Source organism: Sus scrofa, chromosome 10 (assembly GCF_054392235.1).
Source record: "Sus scrofa isolate SSC_HxYL_T2T_F1_AM1 chromosome 10, Sscrofa_HxYL_maternal_Yorkshire_Landrace_v2.0, whole genome shotgun sequence".
Classification (NCBI taxonomy): domain Eukaryota; kingdom Metazoa; phylum Chordata; class Mammalia; order Artiodactyla; family Suidae; genus Sus; species Sus scrofa.
The window spans coordinates 3,891,250-3,912,024 of NC_139392.1; the positions used below are offsets into that span (position 1 = coordinate 3,891,250).

The 20,775-nt window shown below is 40.4% G+C and overlaps 1 protein-coding gene and 1 long non-coding RNA gene across 2 annotated transcripts in view; both read left to right on the forward strand.

Annotated features, from left to right (window-relative positions):
* The window catches only part of LOC102166310 (uncharacterized), a 671,646-nt gene that overhangs the window by 611,640 nt on the left and 39,231 nt on the right, over positions 1 to 20,775 (forward strand). The gene's annotated exons all lie outside the window — the stretch shown is intronic.
* On the forward strand, positions 12,863 to 18,427 carry LOC146398764 (uncharacterized). The gene is made up of 2 exons (XR_014817265.1): positions 12,863 to 14,321; positions 14,624 to 18,427. It is a non-coding gene; the product is annotated as an uncharacterized LOC146398764 (long non-coding RNA).

Sequence of the window (20,775 nt, forward strand, 5' to 3'; positions counted from 1 at the left end):
CTTTCTGAGGAAGTCACCCACGACAGTCTCAAAATGCTCTAGTTCTCCCAAATATCTTAATTGCCCTTTAACTGAATCTGTTACAAGCATATCATCCATTATAAAGATTATTGCCAAATCTAATTTTTTTTTTTTGAGTTTTGGAATAATAGGTACCATCCATTTTTCTCCTTCATGTAAAGGACTTATTTTATCTTCTCTATTTATCCCCTCTTTTAATATTTTAAAGTGTATCACTGTTTCTGGGACTTCAGTTCTTCGGTGTAAGATGTTATCCTTTAAGGGTAAAATTAAATTCTACTCCTCATTGCTCATGGTGGTATAAATCTTTTTATCCAGAGGACCCTACTTCTTTGATACATTCAGAGAGCATGCAGTAGTGACTACTACTTCTTTTTCCCCAGTAAGAATCAATAGCTTTGGAGTCCATCATCATATAACCATTATTTGGATTGTTTTTCTCTCAAATTCCCAATGTATTTATATTTACCATCTAAAGAGCTTTGCTCTGTCTTCCTGTAACTCAGTGTTTATTTTTTTAATGTCAAGTTTTGTGGCAGAGTCTGCAAATTCAGTGGCCTCCCAGCACCCACTGTTCCTTTCTGCCTTTAATTAATGGAATCCCTGAGTTTAGCTCCCGCTGTTGCCCAGGTCTCTTTGCAGCTGGGTGCAGCCATGTGACTAGGAATTGTTTGCAGGTATTCAGCTGGAAGAAGTGGCTTTGAGGGCTACATCGTAATTTTATGAGAACCTAGCTTGTCCTCCAGTTTCTCTTCTTACTGGATTGTTGATATGCTAAGATCAAGGAACAAGCTCATAGCTATTAAGACCTCTGGAACGGGATTCTGGACTGGCTGCCTATCTCTGGATTGGTATGTGGGAAATAAGGGAACTTCTCAATTGACTGAGCCATCAAGTTTTGGTATATCTTTGTTAGCATAGTTCTTTCACCTGAGCCATGAGTTATATAAAACTGAACATTTTTTTGCATATTGCCCTAGATGTGTAAAGTGCCACAGGTACCCACCTTCTTGATAGTTTTCTATCTTTAGATTAATCTTTACTTTTTCAGCCTCCTTCTAAATTAGTTGAGCAACTCGCTGAAAGATAACTCAGGATACATACACCACTTTAATATGTGTTGCAAGACATATTGAGCATCTTTTTGGAAGGAAAAAAAAAACAGGATTTCAGCAAATTAAACCATGAACCAAGCCACGTAAGCATTCTCAGACAATCTACATACCAAAACGTCTTGATATGTGCCCAAGGGATTATTGAATCTCCTTAGTGTAGAAACAATAGAAATAATCAAAGAAAATACATGCAGAAAAATGACATAGTATTTTGCATACATTTTGAAAAGGTTAGTAATGTGTTAATATGTTAATCTCACAGAGAGTGACAAAGATGAGAAAGAACAGTGTCTCTGTTTAGGTAATATTCTCTGAATTAGAATATTATGATTCCTTCTATTTCAAAGAGGAGATATTGTGTGGGTCCTGATTTACAACACATCATAGATGAGACAGTATTTCATATTTGTGAGCAGTGCGAGGAGGTAGATGCTTTGCTTTCTGACAGAATTGGATGTCATTTCTTTCAGTATCGTAATATAAATTGCAGCTTATTGGGCTGATTTTCCTTCTTGCTGACTTTTCTTCTGTCTTCTCTTTATTAAGGCCAGCATCTGTATTGTTCATTTCTCCACCCTCAAAACATGTAGAATTAGCAAGTGAATGAAGGAAAGAAAACATATATGTCATTTGTTGTCATGAGGATTTGTAAGGAAATCGTTTCGATAATATTATTGATGTTGCAAGTGATTATTTTAAAAATTTAACCAAGCTCTATTTGATTTCTCTGTAATGCATCATTTCATTGGGGACATTGTGGAGGATTTGAAAGTTAAATCAGTAAAATCGCTTTAAGAATTTTCTCATGTGTGGGGAATAGATGCGTATAAATGACTGTAATATAAAGTAGAACGTGATGTATTGTATAAACAAGACTCTGTGGGAGTTCAGAGGACCGTGGTATCAGGGAAAGCATCATTTTCAGGTGACACTTGATATGGGTCTTAGAACACGAGGCGTTATTAAATAGGAGAAGAAGGTCACAAGAGACGTCCCAGGAGTACTGAATCCTGTCGGCAACTGCATGAGGTTTAAAAAATTTAGAAAAATCATTTTCTTTAGCCTGTGCAGAATGGATGGGAGAACAGTGGGAAACGAGATGGGAAAGGAAGGCTGTCCATTTGTAAAGCTCTTCAGATGCAAGCCTGCAATTAGACACTTGAGGGTGGGGCAGTGAAAGATGGGTCAAGGTGTTTGCATGGAGTTATGACCTGAGTAAAATTGTGTTTTAGAAAGAAAATGTGGCAGCTGTATAAAATAAATCAGGGATGAGACAGGGCGAAAGGCAAGTAAATTTGCCTATGAGGGAATTCAAATTAAGATAGTGAGTTAGGGAATAAGGTAATGAGGAGATACAGAGACATAAGGCAGAGAGCTTAGCATATTATTTGTGGGCAAGAAAAAGAGGCACAGGAGTTCCCTGGCAGGTGAAGGATCCAGTGTTGTCACAGCTGTGGTGAAGGTTTGATCCCTGGCCCAGGACCTTCCATAAGCCGTGGGTGCAGCCAAAGAAAAAACAGACAAGAGAGGCAGAGTCTAATGGTTCAAATATTTATGGCTGGGAAAAATATGTAATTTATAGAAGAATATAAAGAACGCAATTCTCCAAGATAAAATTTAATCCAGTACATATTATGAAGCATTACATTTTAAAAAGGGAAGTTGCAGTGTGTCTTTCTTGAGGACACAAAGGAAGGATAAGTGCATTTTTAGACTGAGAAAGACTTTAGAAGGAAATAAAAGAGTATGTGAAGTCAATATAGAAAACTGTCTTGGCAAGTCGAATTAGGAGAATAGCATTAGTCTTTGACACGACTGCAAAATCAGCAGAGGGTGCCTTTATTTATTTATTTTCGTGTCTTGCAACCTCGTCCTGCTTCCCCTGGACCAGGTGGTTAATCGAGAGTTCATCCTGGCCAGGCCTCGAGAGGTTGCCCTTGCGGTTTTGTGCGTCCTCTGTTCTCTATTCCAAACGCCACTGAAGCTCTGGTCACGGAAACCTCAGCTCCTCGGGGTCTCTGTCTCCATGTTTCCTGGTGAGATTAGATCACAAGAGCCAACTGGGATTGGCTCTTGGGATTGCTTGTAGCAGATGGAAGCGGGGCTTGCTTTCCTCATTCACGGAAGATTTCATTTAGCCAGAAATTGGTTATTTATAAACTTACTTTTATTTTTAAAATTTTATTGAAGTGTTGTTGGTTTACAATGTTATGTTAATTTCTGCTGTACAGCGAAGCGTCTCAGTTATACATATAATGTATATATATATATATTCTTTTTCATATTATTTGCCATTATGGTTTATGACGAGATATTGAATGGAGTTCCCTATGCTCTTCAGTAGAACTTTATCGTTTTTCCATCCTGTGTGTAATAGTTTGACCAGCCAGAGACATTTTAATGCTGTACTTTGGTCTTGATTGTTAATTCATTGTAGGGATGACCTGACGGTGGTTTTAGAACCGATGAACTACAGAGACAGGAAGGGTATGGGGTGGTGGGTTTTAGATCATCTCACCTTTCGATTATGTAGCTTCTAGTTTACCAAATGGTAGGCGGTTCTGCTTGGATTAAAAAAATGTGAACCCACTGAACTCACTAAATGTGTAAATTTGGCATCATACACATCTAATGAAAATGTTCAATCACATTTTGCAGAGAATGCAACACAGTGTGTCTCTCAGAGGACATTTGGGACGCTTCATGCCAGTTTCTTTATGAGTAAAACAGGCATAATATACCTGCACGACTTGCATTCTCAAGTTGTTCTATAATACAGACGAAAACAGTGAGTCTAACTTGTGAGCCATAGAGTGCCACACAGCATGGTTTGTGCTTAAGTACACTCAGAATATAGTTTTACATAAATACTCCAGCATGGTTTTCCTTGTCAGACTTTCAGTACGTTCAGTGTCCCAAAGTCTAGCTCATTTCCTGGTGGCTACTGAAGATATAACTGAATGATAAAAATTCCCAAACTCTGGAGTTCCTGCGGTGGCACAGGAGGTTAAGAATCTGACTGCAGTGGCTCGGGTTGCTAAAGAGGTATGGGTTTAATCCCTGGCATGGTGCAGTGGTGCTCAGATTCAGTCCCTGGCCTGGAACCTTTCACTTCAATGTGGCTTTGCTTGCTGAATTATACCAACATTTTACTCACAAGATTTATCAAGAAAATGTAGGAATTACAGGAATATTTCCTGATCTAGGCAGCTATGCGGTTATGCTACATCTAATTTTTTTCCCCACACGGACGTATCTGTAGAGCAAACTGACAATAGACATGACCTACTTCCTTCTTTCTCTTTTTCTAATCAGATCAAATAACAAAGTGGAATAAATGAGAAAAGAAACATGAGCATTGCCATAACCTCAGGTTATATTTTTCCAAAAAAAAGGCCCCCAGTGTCTCATGTGGCAGGGTCTAACACTAACCTTTAAAATGTCCTTTTCCTGGGCTTTGACATTCTATAGCCCATCAAAAGTAAATTCAAGTTGATGCCATGTAATGGCTAGTGGATGATTGGTCAGTGGCATTATGGCCACGGACTGACCTGTCTCTAGCTTTATAAGCAGTAGCACTCACTTCTAGATGGCAGACAAGTCATATAAGCAGCACGAGCTGTTTAAAGTACAATTATAAAGAGATCATAGCTGAAAATGGTTTGTTTCCCAGGTGTCTGTGGCTGGATTATAGATCTTCATCCCATTTGTCATCTTCTTAATCAGACACTTCTCAAATATAAGTCTTAATTGATGAGGTTGGGTGGTAAACAAAAAGAGGAAAACTGAATCTAAAGTATTTCGTATTTCATAGTATAGTTTGCTTTCTTTAAAATTGCCGTGTGATTAAAAGTTATCCACCAACTACAATTGAATGTAAGGCAAATCATTCTGTTTTTCAGATTTCTTAAATTTGTAAAAAAAAAAATTCCTGATTAGTCACTTCTGTAAATTCCATCAATTGAATTTTTTTCCTTTTTCAAAAAGATGTGCAGAGCACTTTGCTTCCCACTTGCAGTAATGATCCCTATCCAGCCAGTAAGCTTAGAATCCTCTCTGCCCCCTAGCTTTATTGAGCTATAATTAATGTATCACATTGGGTCCATTTAAGGTGTGCAGTGTGATCAATGCATATGCATATCTATTGCAGAATGCTTGCCACAGTAATATTAGTTCATGCGTTTGTCACCCCACAAAATAAGAGATTTACTCCCTTAGCAACTTTCAAGTGTATAATTCAGTATCCTTAGCTGTGGTTGCCATGCTATCATTGCACCTATAGAAGTTATCCATCTTATAACTGAAAGGTTGCGCCCTTTGACTAACCTTCAAACATTTCTCCCAACCTCCTACCCCTGCCAGCCAACAATCCGTTCTCTGTTTCAGTGAATTTGGTCTTCCTAGATTTCACGTATGACCAAGATCACATGGTATCTGTAATAATGCCCCCACGTTTCCTTCGTGTTGTTGCAAATGGCAGGATGTCCATCTTTGTTTTAATGGCTGAGTGATGTTCCTTTGTATGTACATATTACACTTCCTTATCCATTCATCTGTTGATGGACATTTATGTTGTTTCCAGGTCTTGGCTATTGTAAATAATGCTGCAATGAACAAGGGGTACAGACACCTCCTTGATATGATCATTTTGTTTCTTTTGGATGTATACCCAGAAGAGGAATTGCAGGATTGTATGGTAGTTTAATTTTTAGAAGAACCTCCATACTGTTTTCCGTAGGGGCTGCACCAATTTGCATTCCCATCCACAGTGCACGAGGGTTCCCTCTCCTCCACATTCTGGATCACACGCGTTCCCTCTTGTTTTCAGACTCAACCTATTCAAAACTCTTTCCAAACCATTTCAGTGACTGGCACTAAAATCCATCTACTCTAACAGAAAAAATGTTAATTTATCATCATTGATCTCTCCCCTCTCTTACCATACACTTCCTATTACAAATCATTTTCAAAAGCTAAGATTTTTAAGACAGTTTTATTTATTATATAATTCACATACCATATAATTCACCCATTTAACCTGTACAATTCCGTGTTTCTTAGCATACTCACAGAGTTATGTAGCCATCGTCAAAATACAATTCTAGAACATTTTTGTCCCCCAGCAAAAGAAACACTGTTAGCTCACCCCACCCCCCACCAGTCCTAGGCAGCCACTAGTCTATTTCCATCTTATTTTTGTCTATTCTGGAAGGGTTTTTTGTTTGTTTCTGTTTTTTTTTTTTTTAATAAATGGAATCATACAATATATGGCGTTTTGTGATTTTCACTTAGCATATTTTCAAAGTACACCCATATCGAAGTATATTACTTCATCCTTTTTTACTGCCAAAAATATTTCGTGGCATGAATACACCGCATTTTATCTATCCATTTATTAGTTAATGGTCATTTCAGCTATTTCCACTTGGAGCTATTGGGAATGTGGCAACCATGAGTATTCATGTACAAGGTTTTTATGGGATGTATGTTTTTATTCCTCTTGGTTGTGTATGAAAAGGTGGGAATGCTAGATTATAAGACAACTCTAGGTTTCACATTTGAGGAACTCTCAAACATTTTTTCTAAAGCAATGGGACCGTCTTACGTTAGAAGTTTAGGAGAGAGTCCTCTTGTGGCACAGCAGATTAAGGATCTGGCATTGTCACTGTAGCAGTTTGGGTCACTGTTGTGGCAAGGGTTTGATCCCTGCCCTGGGGACCCGCCATATACCATGGGCATGCCCCGCCCCCCGCAAAGAAAGTAACGTTGTTTGTGGGCATTTCTCTCTCCTATAGCCTTGCTAACACTTGAGATTGTCTTTTGTAGTCTAGCCCTCCTAGTGGATGTAGAATCGTATCCGGTTATAGTTTTGACTTGTATTTCTGTGATAGTTAATGAAATACTAGCTTTTCATGTTCTTATTGGCCATTGGTATATCTTTTTTCAGAGAAGGATCTATGTTCAGATCCTTTGCACTTTTTAAAATTGAGTATTTATCATTTTATTACAGAGTTGAGAGAGGGTTTTTTTAATATGCATATTCTGGGTAAAAATCCATTATGGGATGTATGATTTGCAAAGATTTCTTCCCAACTTGTGGGTTAATTTCATTGGAGTCAAATTTATTCATTTTTTAATTCTGTCCCTTAGGTTTGGGCGACATATCTAAGAAACCACTACTACAATTCACAAATATTTCTCCTATGTTTTCTTCTAAGAGTTTTATAGTTTTAACTGTTAGACTTATGTCTATGATCTATTTTGAGGTGATTTTTGTGTATGATATGAGCCAGGTCCAATTTCATTATCTTACATGTAGATAGCTACATGTTCTTAGCACCATTTGTTGAAGAGACTGTTTTTCCCTATCAAATTATCTTGGTATCCTTGTCAAAAGTCATTTAACCACAAATGGAAAGATTTATTTCTGAACTCTCAGTTCTATTCCTTTGACCTCTACGTCTGTCCTTATGCAAATGTCTCAATGTCTTTACTCTATTTTTGTAGTTAAGTTTCAGAATCAGGAATTGCGAGTCCTCCAAATGAGTCCTTTTTTCCAAGAATGTTCTGGCTACTCTTTTTTTTTTTTAATCTTTTTTTAAGAGTTGCACCTGCAGCATATGGAGGTTCCCAGGCTAGGGATCACATCGGAGCGACAGCTGCTGGCCTACACCACAGCCACAGCAATGCCAGATCTTAGCCGCATCGGCGACCTATAGCACAGCTCACAGCAATACCGGATCCTTAACCCACTAAACGAGGCCAGGGATTAAACCCAAGTCCTCATGGATACTAGTCGGGTTTGTTAACTACCGAGCCACGACAGGAACTCCTGTTCTGGCTATTCAGATTCTTCCCATTTCCATATACATTTTAGAATCAGCTTGGCAATTCCTAAAAATAACCAGCTGACATTTTGATAGGAGTTGCATTGAACCTATAGATCAATTTAAGGATTGCTGCTCTTTTTGCAGGAAGATCTCCACAGATCCATAAACTTGGGCTATCTTTCCCTTTATGTCTCAGTTCATTTCAACCATGTTTATTGTTTAAAGTGTACAAGTATCTATGCTACTTTGTCAACTTTTTACCCAAGTATTTTATTCTTACATATATTATATATTATGCTATTTTTGATAGAATTATTAATTTTATTTTTGGTATGTTTATTGCTAGCATAGGGAAATGCAGTTGATTTGGGGATATTGTCATCTTGGTTAGTGCTTCAGATTTAAAATCCTAATTATTTCTTTATATTTCCGTAGTTCATCCCTGGCTCTTCACCATACCCCTCTCCCTTAGTTTCTCAGGAAATTTGCGATTTTTCTTTCTCATTCTGCTACATAACTATGTAGGTAGCGTCTCTTTGTGGCATGTTCAACCTCCTCCCCACAACTGGGTGTTCTGCCTCCGTATTAGACTCTCATTTTTACTTCCGTCGCCCTTCTCAGCTCCACCTGGCCTCCGCTAGTCCTACACCCTTCTGCCACCAGGTTACCTTCCCAGTGAATTTTGATCATGTCCTTCTCTCCTTAAAATTCTCGAACAGCTTCTCACTGTTCACATAGTAAAGAAGCATCACTAGGCTGATGCGCCAAAGGTCCTCCACGGTGGACTCTGCCCCCGCCTCCATCACATGACGCACAGAATTCTGCTCCTCCTGTCACCTCTTGACCTCCTGGCACATTTGCCTTCTGTTCCTTCCCAGATCATGCTATGTTCCCTGCGTTCACAGGCCCTGACAGATGGCTCCTGTGCCCGGCACCGTCTCCCCCATCTCTCCGCTCGATCACACCACACCGTCCTGCAGATCTTAGGGAAGCCTCTCATGACCGATGGCTTTGGACAGTTCTCCTTTTTTTTAACCCACATAATGCCACGTCCCTTTTCTTCATAATGAGTACTCCTTGTTTGCCCTTGAACCCTTTGGTTTTAGTACTTAATGACTGTGTCTCTCAAAAGGTGATATCAATGTATCTATTCTTACTCCATTTTATTTTTAGGGCCTGACACCTAGAAATGTTTCACATAAAAATTTATTGGTGTTCCCTGACGGCTCAGCGGGTGTTGTCTCTGCTGTGGCTTTGATTAGTGCTGTGGCTCTGATTATTGCTGTGGCGTGGGTTCAGTCCCCTGGCCTGGGACTTTTCATATGCCACAGGCGAGGCAAAAAGAAAAAAAAAACAGATATATATAGACAGAGATATACAGACTGAATGAATCCTTAATTATCATGTCTGGCACATAGCTTGTACCTGTAGTACATAGTTTCACTGTAACTCTTAAAGTCATCAATAGAAGGGGATGCTGCTTTGCTTGTTAAAGCTTTAAAGGTGGCAGCATTGTTCTCTCTGATCCAAGGAATCCAATCAGGAGTTTAAGGTTTAGGAACTTTCCGTTGTGGCTATTAAATGTGTTCTCTAGTGCCTCAACGAAGACGTTTCGTTATTCATGGCCATTTTGCATTCAGAAAGCTCCATCTGCTTTGAACAGAAAGTCTGTAATGAGGATGGCACTTCCTAAAAGCACAGGCCTGAAGGTTTTCGTAACTGTGTGGCACTCAGAAAGTTCCTTCACACCTTTGCAGTTCGGGTCTCTCATCAGTGAAACGGCTACCTCACTGGTTGTCAGTGAAATGCCTACTACGTAAACCGCTCCTTTCTCTCTCCTGCTTGCACCTGCCTCCCGCCACCTCTAACCTGATGGTTTGCAACCTGCTAGGACATGTTAAAGTAATTCATCATTTCCTGGACCAGAGGTCTTCAACATAGCACGCATGCAGACAAAAGAGTGCTAACGATAATCCGCTGGACCCCTGGAAGGAGATATCAGCATTTCCCTTTACAGCTATTTTGATTAAACACCAAAGACATGCACCAAATGTTTATTACATAAATAATATGGATTGATACTAGTAGCCTCAGTGTGTCTTCAGTCAAAATTTAAATTATCTGATTTATTGTTTACATATTTCATTTCGACAAAACTTTCACAGAGTGGAGCAGTTGCTTGGAAGGATGCCTGGGAAGAAACTTCGTTTTGAAGATAAGGGTTGGAGTTCTTCCCTCAGCTTCTTGTCAGGCATAGATCGGTGGGTGAGGAGAGTTGGGGACTGTAATCTAATCATACAATTCCAAGCCACCTGAGATTTCTTTTTTAAAGGAATCACATTTTATTAGGAAATAAATGTGCCATTTGGTAAACGTGCACATTTTTTTTTTCCCCCACAGTGAGAAAGAAACTCATGCCAAGGAGCACATTCTGCAGATAGGTATTTGGAAATGTTTTTTGCAAAAATGTCACCTATAAAAACTCTCATTGTTCTTATTATAAAAAAGGTCTAGAAACCATTTTCTAACCCGTTCTTAAGAACAACTGATTCAGTACAGAAATTTAACGTGGAACTTAATTTTTAAAAATTTAGCCTATTTACATAGGGATTGAAAAATGTGTGTCATCATTATTGATACAGCTGCTGATACATTCCTTCCATTTGTATTTTAGTGTTTTCAAGGTATTTTATTTTGCTAAAAATGTTAATTTTAGCTCTTAAACCCAATTACCAAAATGCACTTTACATGGAAGGGAAATTTGGATGCTCCAAAAAAAAAAAAAAAATTGAAGTATTTACATTAAGAAAGTTTTTGTACACTTAGCCAATAAGTGATTTATTAACGTATTTGTCTCATTTTTTTAAGAATCGTATTTTATGTATATTTTTAATGTATGTAACATGTTAGCACGTTAGTCTGTGGATAAAATTTTAAAGAAATAATTCTACATATACTCAGGGCGCATGTTCAGTTTATTTATTTCCTTTTCCTGATAGAAATGAGTTTAGATGACTGGAAACAACCTCAAAAAAAAAAAAAAAAAGGTTTTTTTTCTTTCATGTCTGCACCTGAGGAATAAGGAAGTTCCCAGGCCAGGGGGTGAATTGGAGCTGCAGCTGCAGGTCTGCACCACAGCCACAGCAACACCAGGTCTGAGCCACAGCTGGGAACCGTGCTGCAGCTTGCAGCAATGCCAGATCCTTAACCCACTGAGTGAAGCCGGGGGTCAAACTCACATCCTCACTGAGACAACATTGGGTCCTTAACGCACTGCGCCACAATGGGAACTCCAAAAGATTCCTAAGTATACAGCTCTGAGAGTGCAAATTTCATTTCTTTTTCCTTTACTGCCATAGTTTCTATAACTTATCAACCTTCGGTCTCTGGTTTTATTCTCCTCTGGTCTTTAAAAATCATAGTTTTCTTTCCTTTTGACTTTTCCTCACTGGATTATCCCTTCCATCCTTTTCAGGAACGGCTCGTTATCACTTAAGTTTGAAGAATGTTTTTACATGCTTGCATCGTCTCTAGGTGGAGACCAGCTCATAGTCAGGAAGCGTGCAACTGGCAAATCCCTCAGGCAGTGAGACAGGCCTAGCACATACCTGCGGGTCACGGGGACAGGTCCCCTCGGGATCCACTCCCAGGAGGGTCCTTTGGAGCTCTTCTCCCCTCTTTGCCTTCCGTGAAGTCTGCTCTTAAACCCCTCCAACTGATTTTCTCCCCCTCGTCAGGTAATCTCTGCCTTAGGAAGTAAAAATAATCCACACGGGTGTATCCGACCCCATCCCCTTAGGTCGTGGCAGCAGTTACTCAGAGATACTAGGAATACATCAACACCTCTCATTCTCTGCTCTTTCTTACTTTCAGAGGTGTTTGCAATTTGACTCCCAAGACATGTGTATTTTTAAAACAAGTGTTGCAAAGAGATTTCACGAAGAAATTTGGTCTTTACATTTTGCTGTTTTATTTCTGGTTTGAAGTATTCGTATAGAAGACGTATGAATCAAAGCTAAAGAGTGAAAAGTGAGTTCGGGGAGTTCCTGCTGTGACACAATGGGTTGAGAATCGGACTGCAGTGGCTCAGGTGGCTGGGGAAGCCTGGGTTCAATCCCTGGCCCAGTGCAGTGGGTTGGAGGATCCGCCATTGCTGCAGTTGCTGCTCAGGTTCAATCCCTGGCCCGGGAACTTCCATATGCCCCAGGGCGGCTGGAGGATTTATTTTTTAAAAAAATGAGTTTAGGAGCAGCATTCAATATTCTAAATATGGACTGGATAAATAACAAGGTCCCACTGTATAGCACAGGGAGCTGTGTTCCATATACGGTGATAAACCCTGACGGAAAAGTTTTAAAAGAGTGTACATGTGTGTGGGGATATAGTGGCATCACTTTGCTGTATAACAGAAACTAACACAACATTGTGAATCAACTCTACTTCCATAAATAAAGCATTTTTTTTTTTTTTTTTGTCTTTTCTAGGGCTGCTCCCGCGGCATATGGAGTTTCCCAGGCTAGGGGTCCAATCGGAGCTGTAGCCACCGGCCTCCGCCAGAGCCACAGCAACGCGGGATCCGAGCCGCGTCTGCAACCTACACCACAGCTCACGGCAACGCCGGATCGTTAACCCACTGAGCAAAGGCAGGGACCGAACCTGCAACCTCATGGTTCCTAGTCGGGTTTGTTAACCCGACTTACAGCACTTTTAATGTAAGTTTAATACCTTCACTCAAACACACCCAGACACACATCCTCTCACGGGCATGATTTTTGAAAAAGAAGTCGTAGAGAAGAAAGAAAAGCCTCCTTGGTCTTTTCATCCTCAGCGGGTGACAGCTCTTCAGCGGAAATGAAAAACAGAGGTCCAAGGCATTGGAGGGCAGCTTCTGCCTATAAATCCAAGGCTTATCAGTGGGGTCCCCAGCCTCGCTGGTGGACGAGCCCCGGAAGGGCAGGGACTCCATCAGGGAAAGGCTCCAGCAGTGGCATAAAGGAGCCCGACATGAGGAGAAGGACAACACGGCTCGAGTCCTGGGAGAAAAGAAGGGGACCCGTGTGCAAAGACGATGTGATGAGTGCTGCCGACGTCTTTCTTCACAGGGGCTGCCTTTCAGAGGTTTCCCCACACATGCAATCCTTTTCAAGGGGTGGCTGGTCTTTGACGTGCATCTACTGAAAAGCTGGTTGAAAGTGAAAATTCAGGTAATCATTTGGCTTCTTTATTCCTAGGGTACCCAACTCAGTTTTGTTATTTATTTATTTATTTTTTTTTTCGGGCCACATGCGTGGCATATGGAAGTTCCCAGGCTCGGGGTGAAATCAGAGCTGTAGTTGCTGCTACAGCCACATCAAGGCTAAGATCTGAGCCACGTCTGCGACCTGTACCACAGCTCACGGCAATGCTGGATCCTTAACCCACTGGGTGGGGCCAGAGATCAAATCCGAATCCTCATGGATACAGCTAGCCAGGTTCATTACTGCTCAGCCAGAATGGAAACTCCGTTTTTTTTAAATCCATGTTTTTATGGAATGTTTTTGTATGAATATGATCGATGACTGTTGTGCTCACATGGTTTTCTCATCACATATTTCTGCAAACATTTCTTGCAAAATGTATTTCCCTGTAGAATACTGCAAAGTCATGAAAATTCAAAAATCAAAAGTATGTTCCATTCAGCATGTAAGTCATCGGATAATGGCCACTGCCAGAGGTAAGATTTTTTCCAGAGGTCAGACTTTGAGACAGAAAAACCAAAGTTCTGATCTCATAAAGCAGTCTTCCTCCTCCTGTCTTTTCCATCCAGCTCCTAACTTTAGAAATATGTTTAGGTTGTTGGCAGTTTATTATATCCAGAAGGATGCTCGACTTACTTTTTAGAGGTGGAAAAAAATCTGAAAGTGCAGAAAATTAAAAATAGCACTTACCTTTAAGATAAGTGAAATCTATTCAAATTTAAAGCATAGTTACCCTTTTGATTAGTAACTTACAGTCTCTAAAACATGTGGTACTGCTTCGAAAAAAGGTGCCACATAAAAAACAACTATGGATATGAGCAAGTGCAGTGTGAAAATTATAGCTTCGTTTTAAATGTCTTTTAATGCCAGTTTAACCATTTGAGGAAAAAGATCATGATATTTTTCCTATGACGTTTTCCACATAAACTAGAAAGTTTTTTCCTTACTAGCACAGCTCAGAATTGAAGTTAAATTAGTTCAAATCCATGCACTAGTCCACGTAGAGACAGAAGAGTGAACGAACCAGAATTTTATTTTCTCACCATCATCTTTTATATTTGCATTCACTTAATAACAAATTAAGTGAATGCAAATATAAAATCATTGCTTCCTCAATTGTGGTCTGTTTAAAACAAAGGTCCAGGACTAGCACTTCTCCATTCTTAGTGGACAAGAAATGCAGGCTAGGAAGGAAGCAAGGATGCACGTAGATATGTGGCTATTTATTTCCTTTAAGATTCTAGCCTAAAAATTTTTTTTTTCTCCTAAGGAATCATTTTCCTTTAAAGAACTGTCTCTGATTAAACAAGAGAAGGAACTCAACTGAGATAAGGAGGATTTTTGGGGAGAATAACTAGGTCCCAAACAAACAACTCAATTGTACAGTTAAATTCTAGGAACAATCACAAGCAAACTCCAGGACTGTTGGGAGAGGAAGCATAGAGCTAAGAAGTCTGGTCACTCACATATGGCCCAGACCTAGAATCCCCCCCACCTGTTATATTTATCATTCAACTAAGCATTTATTGAATAAACTTGTATGCACGCATTTGTAATATGACATTGGCATTTTAAGGGCTCGGGGAGTCCTGATGAGGCAGAGGGAGATGTAAGAAATACCGAGACCTGGGAGTTTTGGAATTGCTTGCATTAGCACAAACTTTCCACAAACTTTTCACTATCTTTAGGCAAGTGTTAGATAAAGCTTCTCTGTCTAGAGAGTAGAATTCTGGAGTTCTTTTTGTGGCTCAGCAGTAACGAACATGACTAGTATCCATGAGGATGGGGGTTCGATCCCTGGCCCCGCTCAGTGGATTAAGGATCTGGCGACGCCATGAGCTGTGGTGTAGGTCGCAGACGTGGCTCGGAACTGGCATTGCTGTGGCTGTGGTGTAGGCTGGCGGCTGTAGCTGATTCAGCCCTTAGCCTGGGAACGTCCATATGCTACAGGTGTGGCCCTATTATTATTATTTTTTTTAAAGATAGAGAAATCTCCTGCTCAATAAAAACAGTCAGTCTCGGTTTGGATTGTCAAGTATAATGCATTCTTTTCTTTTCTGCTTAAGAAAATTATGATTCCAATTTGAATCAGTTAACCAGGACTTTATTCTTTGGACAAAAAATTGGCTACTTTTAAAATTCAAGTAAATAGCATCTGAATTCAGGTTGGTTGAAGTTCTGCAGAAAGGGTCAGATGACTGGAAACTGCTGTTATTATTGAAAGTGGGAGAATCCCTCAAAAATATAAGAGGATGGGTGGGGATATATTGAGATAAAGTTAGGGAAGGGCTTTTGATGTGAAGAGGTGCCATGGAGCCTGCTGGAAGCCAGTCTCCCCAGTGGAAGCTTTTGTTAAGGCTGGGCACCTATTTGTGGAGTGTTTTCTGATTTCAGTGTTCCATAAACAGTATTAGGAATGTGGGTACTTCTTAGCAAGATAATGGCCTTCCATCTCTCCTTGCTCTGTGAAACTTGTTGGTTTTTACAAGGATGTCATCTCCACTGTGGGAATATGTCTAAAGGTTCAAATCACTCAACTTCTGCTGGGTTCCTCTGGATTTTCCCTTTCTATCTAATTGATCAATGTGATTATTCTGCTTTATAGTTTTCAGTTGCAGATGCTACTTGGACTTTATTTCAACTGACCTTTACCTTTCGTTTCAATTTCCCTACGGAAAAATAACACCGCGCAATCCATATTTTGTAAATAACAGTAGTATTTTTGAAATAGAGGCAAAGATTCAATTTCTTTTTCCCTGTCACGTCACAGGATCTCATTGGACAATGTACTTGATAAAATGCAAATAAAGCAGGCAGATATAACTCACGGTGGGTAGGGAGGGAGGTGGTGAGGTTAGCAATGAAGGGCCTTAGATGACCTTGAGCCACATAAAGCTCCAGTACAGGTACCTAATATGTTAAGTGCCATGTTTTAGGTTTCACTACGTATTGGATATTTTTCAAGGATGACAAGTTTGCCAGCGCTGTCGAAGCTGGCTTATTTGTGGATGATGCCAGAAACAGGACAGCTCGGTGAAACACAGTTAGAGAGTAGGGGAATGGTTATGAGGGCAAGAATGAGGAAGGAGGAGCCGAGAGGAGAGGCCAGAGTCTAGAGCTGTTCAGGAGACAGCATGTGGAGTGCCTGCTGGTATTTGGATATGAGAAATGAGAAGGGGTGATAAGTTATGCTGCATTATTTTAACAGGCCATCAGGTATTTATAGTTATAAATGCTAAATTAAAATGTGGCACATTTGTACAGCAAGCCACGTTCAAGACTAAGATTGTGGGCCAATTTTTGAAAAATGTATGTGCATGTGGGCAGAGGCCGACTTGAAATAAGAGACGAGTGTTGTATGGATGTTACGGCGAGATACCTTCAAGAATTCCTTTGGCGCACTCTCGTGTTGTTTTAAAAAAATGAATAACTGCTAGTTATCAAACACTCCTGCTGAACCTAAAGCCTTTGAACTCAAATACTAGTGTATCTACCTGAATTGTAACCAAGTAGAGTGAATGGAAATGGTAATTGACTTGTAGAGATAAAACATATTAAAACATTTAAAAAAACCCTGAGCCCAAAGTCATTGCTTTGTATCTTTGACAGCTGTATTAAGATAAATCTCATTTTATGTGGACTAGTATTCATCGTGTTATTTTTTGAGTGTTTCCTTGTCATCTTGGGCAAGAATTTAAACCCTCAGGGCAATGGCATCTCTATCTGTAAAATGGAAGTTGGGAATTCTCTCTCACAACGCATCGGATAGGTTTAAATGAGATAATTCATACAGAGTAGCTTGCAAATTGCCTAGGAAATATTGGTTGCCCAACCTAAGGTTAATAGTATATTCCCTGGCCTTGCTAAAGAAATACCTATGTGAGTAAAGGGATATTTGTAGAGCCTCTCCTTCCAGATAACGTGTAGGTCCACACAGCTTCATGTTTGTCCTGGGAATTTACAAAGAAAGCATCTTCTTGGGCTTATGACAGAGAGGGGCGGGCACAGCTATCAAGCCGGATTACTTGGTTGATGGTTCTGTGACTTCAGTGCTAGAGTATATTCTTATTCCCCCTACCTGGGAAAGGCTCCCTTCTTCTGAATCTCCCTTTCACGCCTGTGAATCTGTATCATAACGTTTAGGAGATGTTTTAGGAGCTGAGATGGGAGTCATGTTGCTGAAACATAGATTAAGGATGCGGGAAACATGAGACCCTTTGTAAAGCTGCTTTCTTGCTGTGAGTTGTCTTGGATCCTTCAGACACAGTATGAGGGGTTGCAGCTCCTCTGGTCATTGGTCATTTGTCCCCTCAGGTTACCCCTCTGATACCTATTGGGAAGTACCATCTGCCTTTCAAGCCAGGAGGCTCTCTGGTCCTTTCAGGGTCTGGAGGTTGGGTCAGGATGCCCATGCAGTCACCTGCCCCGTGGCTCAGTCATCTCATGCTGGGCTCTTTGTGCTGCCCTGGCCTGCTCCCTGCCAGTAAGGTTTTAGTCTTCTGCTTTCAAGACCTCCTGCCCTGCCTGTGTTTTTCTTTGCCCTAAGGCGGGAGTGGAAGAGGAGAGATGTGTGGGATTGAAAAGAAAGAAGTGGTCTTCCCCCGGCTTCCAGCCAAGATGATCTCTTTATAGCGTTGACACATTTCCCTTTATAGCAGGGACTGTTAAGAGAAGGAAAAAGAAGAAACATGAACCCAACAGGCTGATATCCCAGAATACTCCCAAGAGATTTGCCTGCCACGCTTGTAGCTGTCTTTGAGAGCAGGACATATTTTTTAAAATCATATTTCCATTCTAGCCCTAGTGCAGAATCTAGAACAGTTTTGCTGAATTAATAATATTTGTCAAAAGATAAATTAAGGTCCACCATTAAAAAACTCTTTTAAAAAGTTCACCCTTCATGAAATCCTTACAAAGCTCTTGCACTGCCTTTATTAAAATAAAACTCTTTATTTATGAAAAAATATTAGAGTGAAACCACTCCAATCAATGCTAGTATGGGATGCATAGAGAGTTTGTCTGACAGAAAAACTAGAAAAGGAAGTAAGTAAATTGAGCAGATTATTATATCCAGGTGTATGATTTCAGGATTGCAAGTGTAAAATGTCATTGCAATGCCCCTGTTTAAAGGCCATTAAAAAACAATTTCTTTTGTTAGAGTCCAGCGTTCCTAATGCTAATAAAACAGGGAAAATTAAAAAAAAAAAAACTAGTGTTCAAAAAATTGGTACTTGTGATCACATTTTCAGTGAGCATTACAGATAAGATATCAATCAGCTGGTGGTGAGATAATGTTGCATAAAAATCAATGCCTTAACGGCAGCTGTCACCGACTGTTTCTTTTTCTCACTTAAAATGGAGAAGCAATGAGATCCTGCTGTATAGCTGCATAGCGCAGGGAACAGTATCTGATCACTTGTGATGGAACATGATGGAGGATGATGGGAAAAAAAAGAATGTATGCGGATGTGTAGCTGGGTCACCTGCTGTGCAGCAGAAATTGACAGATCATTGTGAATCAACTATGATAAAATAAATAAAAAATAACTTTTAAAAAGTTAAATTTTAAAAAATGTCTGTGGCTGGGTGGATCTGCTTCAGACTTCAGGTTGAGTTCAGATCTGCTGGATCTCCATGGACCAGCATCCCTGCGGGGAGAAGGCCATGCCCCTCATTTCAGGCCCACCAACCTCCCACTGATGGATGGAAGTTATGTCCAGAGCCTGGAGCTAGTGGACCAGTGGAGTCTTATCCTCCCATGGAGCTGGATGCCATGGTAACGGGGAGAGGGGGAAAGAAACTTGTGAACAGATAACAAGAGTTCAAAAAGACTTTGTCTCCGGCAGTTCCTGGTGTGACTCAGAGGTGACGAAGATGATTAGTCCCTGGCCTTGCTCAGTGGGTTAAAGATCTGGCATTGCCGTGAGCTGTGGTGTAGGTCGCAGATGTGGTTCAGATCTGGTGTTGTTGTGGCTGTGGTGGAGGCCAGTAGCTACAGCTCCAATTGACCCCTAGCCTGGGAACTTCCATATGCCATGGGTGTGCCCTGCCCCCAGCCAAAAGAAAAAAAAAAAGAGGTAGCAAAAAGACTTTGTCTAAAACACTTTAGCTTGAGGGGCAAGATGTCAAAGACATGAACTTTTCAGAAAATTATGTCACAAGTGCTGAATGAGAATAATTTTATTTCAAAACCAGCATCTTAATACCCCAAGGATGTTTACGTGGATCTATGTAAGATATTCCTAAAGATCAGAAACTAATGTAGAAAGCACTTGAGAATTTTCTCAGCCTCCTGAATTGAACTGCTCTGACAGTGAACCTCCAACATTTCGTGGACTGTATGAAATTTACTTCGTTATTATCTAAGAGTCCAGAGCAGTTGTCCCCAGGGAGCAGAAGCACTGTCACCCACGCTCGTTCAGGAGTCTGAGCTAGTTAGTGGTGGCTCTGTCACCTCCAAGGTCATTGTGGGTTTTGCCCATGGAAGGAGGTGGAAGATCCGGGAGCAGTGCTCACGCTTGTCCTTTGTTCCACGGAAGCGAGTAATAGCCAACGGAGCTGGGAAACTCAGTCCAGCTGTGCATCTTTAGGAAGGGGAGTGCACACCTCAGGGGCCAGACGAGCAGCCTCTGCAAAAATCACTACAAGTCAGAATTCCCATTGTGGCACAGCAAAAACCAATCTGACTAGTATCCATGAGGATGCAGGTTCAACCCCTGCCCTTACCCAGTGGGTTGGGGATCCGGCGTTGCCATGAGCTGTGTTGCCATGAACTGTGGTGTAGGTCGCAGATGTGGCTTGGATCCAGCATGGCTGTGGTGTAGGCCAGCAGCTGTAGCTCTGATTGGACCCCTAGCCTGGGAACCTCCCATATGCCATGGGCATGCCCAAAAAGCAAAAAATAAATAAATAAAAAATTTAAACAAATTTCCACAAGTCAGTACATTCAAGTTTGTTTTTTTAAAAAGGCTCTTCTAGCTGGGAATTTGATAAAATAATTTTTAAGGGTGAGTTGCCTTATGTTTGTGCATGCATAGTATTTATTAAATGTTGAATAATATACAGGAAAAACACTATCAGTTAATTTCATTGACAGCTAGCATCTAAAGTGTGAGAAAGGGAAATAGAAAAGTGGCATGTGCAGGTTCAGTAAGAAAACCTGTAGTTTTGACTTGTAAAGCATATTGCCTTGAGTATGACCCATGGTGATAAATGTTCATTGGATGGATTCATTTTTAGTGTCAAGGACTCGGTGAAATACACAATTCATCATATATTTCTAAAATTAAAAAAAGATAAAGTTTGAAGTTCCCTTGGGGTGTGATGGCTTAAGGATCTGGCATTGTCACTGCAGCAGCCTAGGTCGTTGCTGTGGTGCAGGTTCAGTCCCTGGCTTGCCACATGCCACAGGTATAGCGTGCCCCATGCCCCCCCAAAAAAGACAAAGTTTGACTTGATGGAGTTTCAAACTATAGATTTCTAGGACTGAAAATATTTTAGCGTGAAAGGAATTTTAAATCATGAGACAATCATTTATAGTTTTTTTTTTTCCTTTCTGTTCTTTTTTAAACT